Source organism: Staurois parvus, unplaced genomic scaffold (assembly GCF_062004578.1).
Source record: "Staurois parvus isolate SC_StPar_1 unplaced genomic scaffold, SC_StPar_1.0 ptg000410l, whole genome shotgun sequence".
NCBI classification, from domain to species: domain Eukaryota; kingdom Metazoa; phylum Chordata; class Amphibia; order Anura; family Ranidae; genus Staurois; species Staurois parvus.
Genome location: NW_028318206.1, coordinates 1,730,132 through 1,745,344, shown reverse-complemented (window position 1 = coordinate 1,745,344; position 15,213 = coordinate 1,730,132). Strand labels below are relative to the sequence as shown.

General features: G+C 45.1%; 1 protein-coding gene across 1 annotated transcript in view; it reads right to left on the bottom strand.

The window, feature by feature from the left end:
• Window positions 1–15,213, bottom strand: part of LARGE2 (LARGE xylosyl- and glucuronyltransferase 2) — a 94,697-nt gene that overhangs the window by 60,426 nt on the left and 19,058 nt on the right. The window lies entirely within an intron of this gene.

The following is a 15,213-nucleotide window of genomic DNA, read 5'->3' as shown; positions in this document are numbered from 1 at the left end:
ACTTCATTGCTCTCTATGGAGCGGCGGATATAAAACACAAAAAAAACACAAAACACAAAAAAACAAACAAAAAAAGACAAAAAAAAAAAAAAAAAAAAAAAACAGACAGGTGTCCATTCACAGCCCCCTGCATCCAGTTCAATCCTGTCCACTAAATACAGACCGATGGCGTTCCCCATCCATCTAGCGGATTGGAGGATGGATGGAAACGGACAGACGGTCTGTTTTCAATCCGTCAGCCCATAGGAGGCCAGCAGGCTGTGTCTTGGCCCACTCTGCATAAGCAGAACACACGTGGACCTGTCATCCGCTTGCACAACAGGCAGATCCCCTGCTGAGGAAGCAGATCTGCGCTGATGGGTCTGCCCTGTGTGAAAGGAGCCTAGCCCTCCGTCCACATCAAGCCCGGCTTTGAAATCGTGCTACTTACAGTGACGTCGCACAATTTCAAAGTCGGGTTACCCACCGATTTCAGGTGCGATTTGCAAGACATCCGATACAGATGTCGATGCAAATCGCACCAAAAAGTAGTGTATGTACTACTTTTGAAATTACTGCTTCCAATTGCAGACAATAGGGTGCAAATTGACATGCAATTTGCAAGTCGCAGGGCATGCAAATCGCATGCCAAGTCGCATCTAGTGTGAACCAGGGCTTAAAGTGGTTCTAAACTGAAAACTTTTTTTTTGCCTAAAAGGGTAAATCCGCCCAAAACTGATATTAGTACATTTCCAGTAGATATTGTAGCTATGAAGGATGTCACTGCTGGATTTCCAATTGAATTCTATAAAGAAAAAAAAAAAAGAAAAAGAATACAATAGCTCCGCAGGAGGGAATTAAATACAGACAGTGGGGAGAGTTCCTCACTGTCACAATAGTATGATTGCTGCTGGTGGCTATAGCTGGCTGCACTGATTGAACAAAAAGAAAAACCAACAAGCTGGTTGTACAAAAGTCGATTGAGAGACCAACTTTCGTACAACCAGCCTGCCCAGACATGAATCGAAATTCAGCTGATCCCTCCTAAACTGGCCGAATTTCAATCCATCTATGGCCAGCTTTAGACTTTCCATCCATTGAGTACTATGGCGGAGTTGTAAAATAGGAGTGCAGTGGAGTGGACATCAGTGCGGAAAAGGCAGGCCCTCTCTTTCGGGTCTCATAGTGACAGCTGCATTCTATAGAATGCCCTCTGAAAAGTGACACCATGTGCAGAGAAAGGCCTACAATGTTCTAACCCCAGGACACACAATCCTTCTGTCACCACAAGCCCATTAAGAGAATAAAACCCCCCCAAGGCCACCTAATCATTCTTGGCTGGAGGGGACAATGATTCATCCACTTAACTCTCCCTCTCAGCGGACGGTCGGGCGCTGGAATAGCATCTAAGAGATCATTCATACGGTCCCTGCTACAGCCAGTACTGGACGTCATCGGCCTTCTCTGCAGCTGCTGCCAATATCTACATCTATTTGGATATAATAAATGTTCTGCTATGCTGAGCAGGTGTGCCTAAACCAAGACTTTCATCCAAAACTACTAAAGGCAAAGTTTTTTTTTTTTTTTTTTTTTTAGAAGGATTAGAACACCTGTCAGGTTTTATTACAGTGTCCCCATTAGAATGATTCACTCGACTGGATGTGGTGAAGAGTGTGACTTCACCATATTGCCTCTCCACCTCATCCAATCAGAGAACATTTTGCATTCATTCAGAATTTGCAAAGTATTCTCTGAATGGCACCCGTGGTTAGTGGCCGACCTCCTGGTTCAGAATGCAGGGGGCTGCTCAGCACAGGAGCAGGAGATCACTGGAGTAGCGATGTCTATGTCTGTGATTTTCAGGGAGATCAGCCAGGTCGATATATAGGTATACTGGCATATGCCTAGTTACAAGGAAGAAGAACCAATGAAACAAATGTAAAAAATATTCATACCTTGAATTCCTCTTTAACCTCTCGCCTACCAGTCACTTCTACCCCCTTCCTGCCCAGGCCAATTTTTCTGCTTTCAGTGCTCCCACACAATGAATGACAATTGCATGTCCACGCAACACTGTACCCAAATTACATTTTTATCTTTTGTTTGATGCAGATAGAGCTTTCTTTTGGTGGTATTTAGTCACCACTGGGGTTTTATTTTGTTTTTTTTTTGCTAAACAAAAACGGCAAAAAAAAAAAAAAAAAAAAAAGGAGTCTAATTTCGGTTATAAAATTTTGCAAACAAGTAATTTTTTTTCTTCACTGATGCGCACTGATAGGCAACACTGATGATCAGTGAAGACAAATCTCCTGACAGGCTTGCACGGCTCTTTTTTCCCCGTAAAGCGTGAGAAGAAAGGAATGCAGATTGCCATGTGATCAGCTGTGTCCAATCACAAACGTTAAGGACTGCTATAATTGGCCCTTTAGTCCTCATGCACACTTTACGTTTTTACAGCAGCTGTTTTTGGCTTTTGCCGTTTTTTTCTACAGCCAGTAAACTCCCCGGCATGTTATCCCGTGTGTCCATCCCCGGCATGTTATCCCGTGTGTCCATCCCCGGCATGTTATCCCGTGTGTCCATCCCCGGCATGTTATCCCGTGTGTCCATCCCCGGCATGTTATCCCGTGTGTCCATCCCCGGCATGTTATCCCGTGTGTCCATCCCCGGCATGTTATCCCGTGTGTCCATCCCCGGCATGTTATCCCATGTGTCCATCCCTGGCATGTTATCCCATGTGTCCATCCCTGGCATGTTATCCCATGTGTCCATCCCCGGCATTCTATCCCATGTGTCCATCCCCGGCATTCTATCCCATGTGTCCATCCCCGGCATTCTATCCCATGTGTCCATGCACACATAGACTGGAATCAACGTTTTTTGGCTGGGATGTTTTTTGGCTAGTGGTTTTCTAGGAGGTTTTTTTACCTGTAAAAACGCTTTAACGCTGCAAACTGGTGTTTTTGGACAATAAAAACGCCGCTAAACACGAATGCAAAACGCTAAAAAAACCTCACGTTTTTAAACGTGACTTTACACAGCTAACGCTACCAGCGTTATCAAAACGCTCTGTGTGCATGGAGCCTTACCCTGATCTGTGATCACAGAGCGCACCCCATGTGCACTGCAGGAGGAGCGCGGGGGGGGGCAGGGTTCTGGGCGGATGTCTATTGATACCCTCCCAGAACTGGATGACTGTGCTGTAGCCATCTTTTGGTTATAGTGCAGTTGGCAAGTGGCTAAAGCATATCAAAGGTTAAGAAACTAAAATCTGTCATTTATGTGCCATTGATAGCCCCTGCCTGGGCGCACCTTTTGCTCTGTTGGTGTTAGAGCACGGTTTTCTTTATTTTTTTATGTGCAATTGATGGCCCCTGCATGGGCGTCTCTTGTTGCTCCCGTCTTCTTAAACGGTTTATAAATTAGTAAAAAAATTGAAATACAAAAAATCTAATATAGCAGCTCTCCAGTCGTGTTGTGACTGCATTAGTTTTCTTTTTTCAGCCCCCACTAGTAACAGTAACACACTTCCTGCCTCTATGCTCACTCTCTCCAGTGTGTATATAGAAGGGAGCTATGGTTGTCACCCAGGCTGGACTGCAAACAGTCTTGTCCCTCTTCACTTGCACTACATGGGGGGTGGGGGATTAGTTGTCATACAAAGCAGATAATTTCCTCAATCACATTGATTGATGATGCGGCTAATCCAGAGACAGAGCAGTGAAAGCTACACAGAATCCTAGGAGGTGAGAGGATCCAAACTGCAGAGGTATGACATAAAGAGCAGTGAATGCGCAAATCTGACAGTATACAGAAGGTATTAATTTATGGTACTTATACCAATTTACGCAGCGCTTTACATATATATTGTACATTCACATCAGTCCCTAACCCTCAAGGGGTGTACTATCTAAGGTCCCTAACTCACATTCATACATACACATACTAGGGACAATTTAGACAGGAGCCAATTCACCTACCAGCATGTCTTTGGAGGTGGGAGGAAACCGGAGTACCCGGAGGAAACCCACGCAGGCACAGGGAGAACATGCAAACTCCAGGCAGGTGGTGCCGTGGTCGGGATTTGAACCAACGACCCTAGTACTGCCAGGCAGAAGTGCTAACCATTTAGCCACTGTGCTGTATTTGATTTAAAACAAAAACACATTACACTTCAGCTTTATCAGACGTGTTTCTTCCAAAGCCTTGTTTGCAATGGTTTTCTAGCCATACACCGTTATTATAGAAAGCATCTCCCAAAGAGAGCGGAAAATGCGCTTACCTAAGCGCTACAGGGTTAAATCAGGAAGGTCAAACAGAATAATGAGAGGCAATTAAATGATGGCATCATTGTACAACCATGATAATTATATACATTAGGTAATTTCTGAATACACAGCCAACACCAGAGGAAGCTAAAAGCGTCTAGAGATATACAAGACGGGACAGGGTGGGTTTAATTGTGGCACCTCACCTACCCCTCAGGGAATGCAATGTACAGATAGGAAGGGTCAGCAAAGGTATAAAAGCTGAAGAGGGGGGGGGGGGGGGGGGGGGGGGGGGGGGAAACCCTTAAACTGTTCTTTTTCGTTCTCTCTCTCTCTCTCTCGACCAGGGGCAGACTGACAACTCATGGGGCCCCCCCGAGCAATAGGGGATCATGGGGCCCCTGTGCCCTTGCCAAAACTCAGAAATACAAATCCTTTAGAAGGCAAAACAACTCCCTTATGTGCAATTCAATGGTCTATTTGGATACCTGCTTCGGGTGCAGCTTTAGGTCAAACGTTTAAGGCTCCATGCCCACTAGAATCCTGAGCAGCAGTAAATCTTTAGGCGGTCAGCAGATCAGCCTCTACATTAAGGGCACAGTGCCAAAAAAAATCTGAGAGCAAGTGAGCATGTGCAGAGCAGGGTGCGAGTGTATTACTGGATTTTAAACAGTATAGACACATATTTAAAGCGGAGTTCCACTCACTCTGTAAAAAAAAAAAAAAATAAATAAAAGTCAGCAGCTACAAAAAAACTGTAGCTGCTGACTTTTAAAAAAAAAACAGCCACTCACCTGTCCCACAATCCCTCGGTGTCCCCGCCGCAGCCCGTTTCACCGGTTGTCCTGTATTCCAGTTGCCGGAATCTTCAGTGTGGGCACCCGGCTGTGACAGCTTGCGGCTCCACAGCCAGGTGCCCACTGCGCATGCGCGAGTAAAGCTGTACTTTTTGAATGGCCCCGTAGTCTTCTGGAACCTGTCACTTGTCCCATAAGACTACGGGGAGGAGGGAGGGAGGACAACTTCTGCTTCCATTCGCCCAGGCGATTGCAGTGGAATTGGGAGCGGGTACTTGTCAATTTCGGGTACCCGCTCCCCAAAGGTGCCAATCCTTAATGGGGGAGGACCAATCTTTAAAGCGGAACTTCCCCTTTAGGGTGGAACTCTGCTTTAATGTTTTACATAGCTATACCTGCAAAAGGGGCCAGCCTGAAGTGATCTAGCAGAACTTAATTTTCTGACTAAGGTTCCACTGTAAGTGAAATTTAATGATTTTGGATAGATTTTATAATTTTTCCCCCATTTAAGCCCATTTTCAATCTCTTCACTGCACATTGTTCAACCAGAAGAATCAGTGCTGGGCAAAGGCCTTTTTTTTTTTATTTATCGAGTACAAAAAAATTATACAATTTGTTTTACAAATAAAGACGAGAGAACTGGAGGTAATCAAAGAGATGGAAACTCCAAACAGACTTACATAAGCAGGGGTAAGCGTCACTCTAACGCATATACTTCAATGGTTTGTTTTCAGCTTGAGCTATTGAGCTCTTTAAAGAGATTTTTTTTTTCTAACAGAATAGAATTAAAGGAAAAAGTAGCCTGAAACTCACTGCAGGCTGAAAAAGGACAATACAAAATAAAATGTTACAATATTTTCTATCAAAAAAAATGGAATATATATATATATATATATATATATATATATATATATACACATACATACATACATACATACATACACACACACACACACACACACACACACACACACACACATATATATACTGTATATACACATACATACATACATACATACACACATACATACATGCACATACATATATATATTCCCATTAAACTGGGAATACTTAAAAAGCCCTCCCTGAACCCCAATGACCCAAACAACCTCAGACCCATCTCCCTGCTCCCATTTACATCCAGACTCCTTGAGCGCCTCGTCTACACCCGCCTAAGCTCTCACCTCAACGACAACAACCTCCTCGACCCCCTTACGTTCCGGCTTCCGTCCCCTACACTCCACCGAAACCGCCTTACTCAAATTCTCCAACGACCTGCTAACCGCCAAAGCTAATGGCCACTATTCAGTGCTCCTACTCCTTGACCTCTCCGCAGCCTTCGACACAGTCGACCACCCCCTCCTCCTCACAAAACTACACTCCCTCGGCCTCAGAGATTCTGCTCTCTCCTGGCTCTCATCCTACCTGTCACAACGCTCTTTCAGCGTTACCTATAATGCTACCACCTCCCCCTCACTCCCCCTCTCTGTTGGGGTCCCTCAAGGCTCCATCCTCGGGCCCCTTCTCTTCTCCAGCTACACCTCCTCCCTTGGCCAACTCATACACTCTCACGGCTTCAACTACCACCTCTATGCCGACGACACACAAATCTATCTCTCAACCCCCCACCTCACCCCCTCAGTCTCTGCCCGAATCACACACCTACTGAGTGACATATCTGACTGGATGTCGCTCCACTTCCTTAAACTGAACCTCTCCAAAACCGAGTTTCTTGTCTTCCCCCCAGCCCGGACACCCCCCCCCAATGACTTCTCCATCATGTCCAACAACGCCACCATCAAACCCGCCCCGCAGGCCAGAGTACTTGGTGTCATTCTGGACTCCAACCTATCCTTCCAGCCCCAAGTCCAATCTTTAACAAACTCGTGCAGACTCCACCTCCGCAACATCGCCAAAATCCGCACGTTCCTAACTCCAGAAACCACTAAACAGCTCATCCACTCCCTCATCATATCACGACTCGACTACTGCAACTCCCTCCTCACTGGCCTGCCTCGCCGCTGGCTATCCCCGCTTCAGGTCGATCCTGAATACGGCAGCCAGACTCATTCACCTTTCCAACCGCTCCATCTCCGCCAATCCCTCCACTGGCTTCCGATTGCGCAACGGATCAAATTCAAAATCCTAACGCTGACGTACAAAGCTGTCCACCATACTGCCCCGAACTACATCACTGACCTAATATCCAAGTACCACCCAACACGCACACTCCGCTCCTCACAAGACCTCCTTCTCTCTAGTTCCCTAGTCCCCTCCTCCCATGCCTGCCTCCAGGACTTCTCCAGGGTGTCACCCATCCTCTGGAACTCCCTGCCCCAACCCATCAGATTATCACCTACTCTCCTTTCCTTTAGGCGCACCCTGAAAACCCATCTCTTCAGGGAAGCCTACCCCACCCCCTGCTAACTTGCCGACCTCCTCCACTCTTCCTACCACTCCATTCCCCACAGCTATCTCCTCCTGTGCCACCATCCCCTCCCTCCTAGATTGTAAGCTCGAAAAAGCAGGGCCCTCGATCCCCTCATGTTTTGCATTGTATTGTTATTGTTCTGTCACATGTTCTGTCCCCCTTTGTAATGTACAGTGCTGAGTGAACTATCGGCACTTTATAAATACTGTATAATAATAATTAAACTGTATTATATTCCACAAAAGAACTTAAGTATGCAAAAACAACACACTTCAAATTCCTCATCAAGGGGAGCCACTGGATGAGAGGCAAATGGGAAACCAAGCAGTGATAAATGAGGAGCATATATTGGCTAGCCAGTACTTCATGACAATTCCCAATCAAAGGCAGAGCCTAAGTAATGATGCCTCTGATTGATTTGTGGGCAGTAATTGCATGTTCAGGACTTACTGATGTTTATTTGTCAAACAAAACCAGACACTGCAGATTACACAGCCATAGGAGCTTACACTGCCATAGTCACCAGGAGTGTGCAATAAACATTCACACCAATCAGATACGCCAATCAAATATATTCTCAGTTAACAACTGTTGTCAAAGTGACAAAGGTAGCAGAGCAATGAAAGTCATCTGCACAGGGTCATTTCAAGGGGCAATGCGAAAAAAGAAAAAACAACAAATCCCTAAATATTGGAACCCTAAAATTATCTAAGAAATAATAGCTTGCAAAATGTATTGAATGAACCACAGGAGAGACCAGGGCCAGACTGACAACTCATGGGGCCCCTGGGCAATAGCGGATCATGGGTCCCCTGTGTCCTTGCCCACACTCAAAGCACACCCAAAAAAAAAACAAAAAAAAACAAAAAAACACACGACCAAATTTCTCACCGTTGCTTTTGTATTCTAGCAGTGGGGAGACTTACCTGCTGTCAAAATACACAGAATGTCAGCTATAGCGTGCAGCACTGATAGAGTGAAAATTTTCCAACAGGGCCGTAGTATAGAAGTCAGTTAGTTGATCAACTTCTGGTTAACCATAAATGGATTGAAATTTAGGTGGTTCCTACTAAACTGGGCCAATATCGATCCATGTATGGGTAGCTTAAAGCTGGGCATAGACAGATTGACAGACACTGGAAAACTTTTGTCGATCAGCAGCTGCAGCCGCTAACCAGTGCATTCTGAAAGCAATACGATGTCCCTGGGGTGAATTCTCCATCCACCTTGTTGGTGTGCTTGGAAGAATCCATTAAGCCAGCGTGTCAATCCATTTGTGTGAGCAGGCCGATTGTACCCAAGACAAAGCATCAATTGACCTGGGTACAACCAGCCTATTGTATTTTTCTGCATGCAATTACTGCCAGAGGCTATAGCCACTAGCAGTGATCATTGCATTCTGTCGACCGGGCAGTCACCCCACCCCTACTTGCCGGCAAAACACAGTAGCGCGGCAGGAGGCATTTCCTTATCAACACTGACTGTTGCTCGAGCTTGGACTATTGTAAGTATGTACACTGCTCAAAAAAAAAAGTAAAGGAACACTTTGAAAACACATCAGATCTCAGTGGGGAAAAATTTCCTGCTGGATATCCATACTGATATGGACTGGGTAATGTGTTAGGAACATAAGGATGCCCCATTGTTTGATGGAAATGAAAATGATAAACCTACAGAGGACTGAATTCAAAGACACCCCAAAAATCAAAGTGAAAAATGACGCAGCAGGCTAGTCCATTTTGCGGAAATTTAAAATAGCAGCAACTCAGAATGGTCCTCAGTAGTTTGTATGGCCCCCACGTGCTTGTATGCATGCCTGACAACGTTGAGGAATTCTCCTAATGAGACAACAGATGGTGTCCTGACCTGGACCAGGGCATCAATGAGCTACTGGACAGTCTGAGGTGTAACACCTGGCAGCATTGGATGGCCCGAAACATGATATCCCAGAGGTGTTCTATTGGATTTAGGCCAGGAGAGTATGGGGGCCATTCAATGGTATCAATTCCTTCATCCTCCAGGAACTGCCTGCATACTCTCGCCACATGAGGACAGCCATTGTTGTGCACCAGGAGGAACCCAGGAACCACTGCACCAGCGTAGGGTCTGACAATGGGTCCAAGGATTTCATCCCAATACCTAATGGCAGTCAGGGTGCCATTGTCTAGCCTGTAGAAGGTCTGTGTGTCCCTCCCTGGATATGCCTCCCCAGACCATCACTGACCCACCACCAAAACGGCCATGCTGAACCATGCTACAGGCAGCATAACGTTCTCCACGGCTTCTCCAGACCCTTTCACGTATGTCACACGTGCTCAAGGTGGACCTGCTCTCATCTGTGAAAAGCACAGGGCGCCAGTGGCAGACCTGCCAATTCTGGTGTTCAATGACAAATGCCAATTGAGCTTTATAATGCCAGGCAGTGAGCACAGGGCCCACTAGAAGATATTGGGCCCTCAGGCCACCTTCATGAAGTCTGTTCCTGATTGTCTGGTCAAAGACATTCACACCAGTGGCCTACTGGAGGTCATTTTGTAGGGCTCTGGCAGTGCTCATCCTGTTCCTCCTTGCACAAAGGAGCAGATACCGGTCCTATTGATGGGTTAAAGGACCTTCTACGGCCCTGTCCAGCTCTCTGGCAATGACACGTATTGATGTGCCATCCTGGAAGAGTTGGACTGCCTGTGCAACCTCTGTAGGGTCCAAGTATGGCCTCATGCTACCAATAGTGACACTGACCCTAGCCAAATGTAAAACTAGTGAAAAACAGTCAGAAAAGATGAGTAGTGAAAAAATTTCACTGGCTGCCACCTGTAAAACCATTCCTGTTTTGGGGATCGTCTCATTGTTGCCCATCTAGTACATCTGTTGTTAATTTCATTAACACCAAAGCAGCTGAAACTGATTAACCCCCCCCCCCCTCTGCTACTTAACTGACCAGATCAATATTCCAGGAGTTTCATTGACTTGATGCTGATTAAAAAGTGTTCCTTTAATTTTTTTCAGCAGTGTATTTGACAAACCTGTGAGATCCTTGTGGAAGCTGGAAATCTCTGTAGTCAGCACGATTAATCCAGTGATCTCTGATAGCTCCGGGGTCCCATGCCGAAAGGCTGCCCTGCTGCTAACCGAGCACAGGAGGTCACTTGCTCAGCAAGGGTGCCATTTCAGAGAAAACTTTGTGATTATGCTCCATACAGATCATGACATCACCACCCCACCTCTCTGGGGCTCAAAAGGTTGAAAACGATGGAGCCAAATTTGACTTTCACAGATCAAGTCAAGATTTACATACATGTTCAGCCTCTCTCTCCAAATCTGCTGTTCGTTTTCACATGGAAGCAACATACAAGCATTTTTTCAGCATATGCTCAGTGTAAATTGCCCAGGTTTACATTAAAAAGGGAAAAAAGGGCAGACATCCAAAAACACATAAAACAGTAAAAATAGATTTATATCATTTCTCTTGACTACACAAGTAATGGAAGCGAATCCCACAAGGTCCAAAATTAATCTGGAAACATGTGACAGTGGAGGTGAGAGATTGGCAGGAGTTGAAGGTAATATACAGACAATAAACTGTATGAAAAACAACAGGAACCAGCTACCAGATCAGACTTTGACCCTCTCTGGGTGATAAACAGGCAACAAACCTTTAAAAGAACTTCAGCCACACCGCTAAATACTAGGTGAAACCTACACACAGGAACTGCTTATCCTGCCAGAAGAAATGTATATATTCCTATGAACCCCACCCAACTGTACAGTTATAGGTCCTCCTTTTGCCACAAAAACAGCCCTGACCCATCAAGGCATGGACACCACTAGACCTCTGAAGGTATACCGTAGTCCCTGACACCAAGCTCTCAGTAGCAGATCCTTTAAAATGGTTGTAAATCCTTACATATGCCCAGTGACGTCAGTGGCCACAGGCGATACACAGATGAAACAAATCCTCCTACATAAGTTGTACCTGGTTATCTGCAGCATTCTCTTAAATCATTTAAAGTGCTGAATTTAGATTTAAAATATATTAAAAAAAAAAAAAAAAGGAAGAAGAGGAGGAAAAGGAAGAAGGAAGGAAGGAGGAAGAAGGAGGAAGGAAGGAAGAAGGAAGGAGGAAGGAAGGAAGAAGGAAGGAAGAAGGAAGGAGGAAGGAAGGAAGAAGGAAGGAGGAAGGAAGGAAGAAGGAAGGAGGAAGGAAGGAAGGAGGAAGGAGGAAGGAAGGAAGGAAGGAAGAAAGAAGGAAGGAAGAAAGAAGGAAGAAGAAGAAAGAAGGAAGAAGAAGAAAGAAGGAAGAAGAAGAAGAAAGAAGGAAGAAGAAGAAGAAAGAAGGAAGAAGAAGAAAGAAGGAAGAAGAAGAAGAAAGAAGGAAGAAGAAGAAGAAAGAAGGAAGAAGAAGAAGAAAGAAGGAAGAAGAAGAAGAAAGAAGAAAGAAGAAGAAAGAAGGAAGAAGAAGAAAGAAGGAAGAAGAAGAAAGAAGGAAGAAGAAGAAAGAAGGAAGAAGAAGGGGGGAGCAGGGGTGAGAGTTGAAGTTACACTCTGTATAGCTCAGTGAGGAGAGCTCTGAGAGCTGATTTTAGGGATCCCCCCTCCACACAGCTCACAGGAACAGAGCAGAGGTTGTCAATGTGCTGGAAGTCCCTCCGCTGTCACCATTTTTCTCTTGGTGTCAGAAAAAGTTGTCAAAAGCGATTCATGCTGATAGCAAAGGAACGAAGCACCAGACAGAAATAGCACTTAGTGCTCTTGAGACAAGTACACACTATAGTGGGATATGCTTTGTTCATATTTCATGTCGGACATTTACTACTACTTTTAAGTCCTGTAAGTTGTGAGGTGGGACCTCCATGGATGGGACTTGTTTTTCCAGCACATCCCACAGATGCTCCATTGTTTTGAGATCTGGAGAATTTGGAGGCCACATAAACACCTTGAAGACACCTTTCTTTGTTCTGTAGTCCAGTTCTGATGCATACGTGCCCATTGCAGGTGTCTCTGGCTGTGGATACATGTCAGCATGAACACCCTGACTGGTCTTCAGCTACACAGCACCCTAGGCAACAAACTGCAATGTATTGTTTGCTTTGACACCTTTTTATCAGACCCAGCATCAACTTTTTTTTTTTTCTTTACCAATTTGAGCTCCAGTAGCTCTTCCATTGGATCAGACTATATGGGCCAGACTTTGCTGCCCACATGCATCAACGAGCCTTGGCTGCCCATGACCCAGTCACTGGTTCACCAGTTCTTCCTTGGACCACTGCAGACTGGGAACATCCCACAAGAGCTGCAGTTTTGGAGATGCTCTGACCTAGTCGTCTCACCATTACAATCTGGTCCTTGGTGAAGCTGCTCAAATCCTTACACTTGTCCACATCAACTTCAAAGACAACAACGTGTTCACTTGCTTCCCAAATATATTCCACCAACTTTCAGATGCCATTGTAACAAAATATTTACTCACTTTACCTGTCAGTGGTCATAATGTTATGTTATATCTGATCGGTGCGTGTGTAATAAATATATATATACACACACACACACACACACACACACACACACACACATATATATATAAGCTGTTTTATATATATATATATATATATATATATATATATATATATATATATATATATATATATATATATATATATACACACATATACATATATATACACATACATATATACATACATACATACATACACACACACATACACACACACCCACGTATGTATGTATGTGTGTGTGTATGTATACACACATAAAACAGCTCACAGATACCGTTTCAATTTTGATTTTTTTTTTTTCACTGAAACGGATGTAATTACTGTGAACATCAGCCAGCAGCCATTTCAGAGACTGCTGTCCAGCTCTGAGAGTATGACTTCTCACTTCTCAAAGTCCCGCAGTTTCCCAGGCTAGATGGCGGCGAGATTAGACCTGAGAAAGAGAACAGGAGATTAGGCCGAGTTGCTTGGCACAACCACTAATCTTTGTTCTCCGTTTTCCTCTGCATCCGACTGCCTGGTAATCCTTTATAATACTAATAACCGGATGTTCTGCGTATGCAGGTGGATTCCAGCACTGGCGCACCATTTCACAAACATCTGGCTGCATAATAAAGCGCTTAAGCCAATCTACTGCTCAAATGTTTTTAAATTAAAAAGGAGAATTAGGGGCCTTAGGTCTGTAGCCGGGGGAAAGGTCCATTTATGCAGCGCCTTACATACTGTACATTCACATTGGTCCCTTTCCTTAAGGTTTTACAATCTCAGATCTCATACATATACTAAGGCCAATATACACAAGAGCCAATTAACCTACCAGCATGATCTTGGAGTGTGGGAGGAAACCGGAGTACCCGGAGGAAACCCACGCAGGCACTGGGAGAACATGCAGACTCCATGCTCCAAGGCAGAAGTGCTAACCCCCAAGTCACCACGTTAGAATCCAGGCGTGTGGTGGATGTGAACATTCCTTAGGTGGCTTTGCTCTGCAAGAGTGAAGATTCGAGGAGCGGGTTGTTATCTTTTGTAGAGAATAAATAAAAGTCAGTTAAAGCTGTACAGTGCAGTTCACAGGAATATACAGTCTGCATTTCTTTTAGCAGGATAAGCAGTTCCTGTGTGCAGGTTTCACCTAATATTTAGCGGTGCGGCTGGAGTTCCCCTTTAAAGGTCTGTTACCTGTTCATCATTCTGTTGGCTCTTCATTGCTAACCATTGTTCAAGTATAAACTCGAATGCCATCTGCTTTTGATTTATTATTAATATACAGGATTTATACAGTGCCAACAGTCTGCTCAGCACTTTACAATATAATGGGAGACAATACAGCTACAATACAGTTCAATACAAGAGGGAAAGGAGGGCCTGATCCTGGGAGCTTACAATCTAGGAGGAGGCTTTGACTCACATTTCAGTTGCTCTGACTGTAGAAAAGATAAAGACATATAGATAGACCATTGAGTATGCTCTCCAGAATCTGCACATCTGCCATGGCCACCACAGGTTTTTTTCCCCGTCATTTTCAGTACACGACCATATGGCGAACTCAACAGAGGCAGTCATTGGTTCCTGCTGCTGTCAATTACAGCCAGTGAGCCAACCAGGAGAGGGGGGCAGGGCTGAGCCGTGCCTCCAGAGCCTCACACCCGATTGGCTGAGGTAGCATTCGGAGTCATTGGCTTCTGCTGCTGTCAATCACAGCCAGTGAGCCAACCAGGAAAGGGGGCAGGGCCAAGCCACAACACTCTGTGTGAATGGACACGCAGAGCTGCGGCTCAGGAGCGCACCTGCTCGGGTGCCCCCATAGCAAGCTGCTTGCTGTGGGGGGGCACTGACATGAGGGAGGAGCCAGGAGCACTGGCGGGGGACCCAAGAAGAGGAGGATCCAGGCTGCTCTGTGAAAAACTACTGCAGACAGCAGGTAAGTATGAAAGCAAAAAGTGTGTTTACTGAGGAACATATTTAAACAACAGGTGTTTGTGCCCGGAGTTCAGCTTTAATATTTCTCAACAGCCACTAAGGAATTAAATCCACTTTTTGTGCATTAAATTAATTTGCAAACCCAGATATTAACCTGTAAAAAAGACAGCAGTGATATCATCACTGTGCTGTACATGGCTTGCACAGTGAGCAGAGCAGTGGTAGGGACTCAGTAGGCCCCACCCACTATAGGCTGCCTTCAGAAAAGTACAGAAGGGGTGGAGACAAGACCAGTCCCCCTGCAC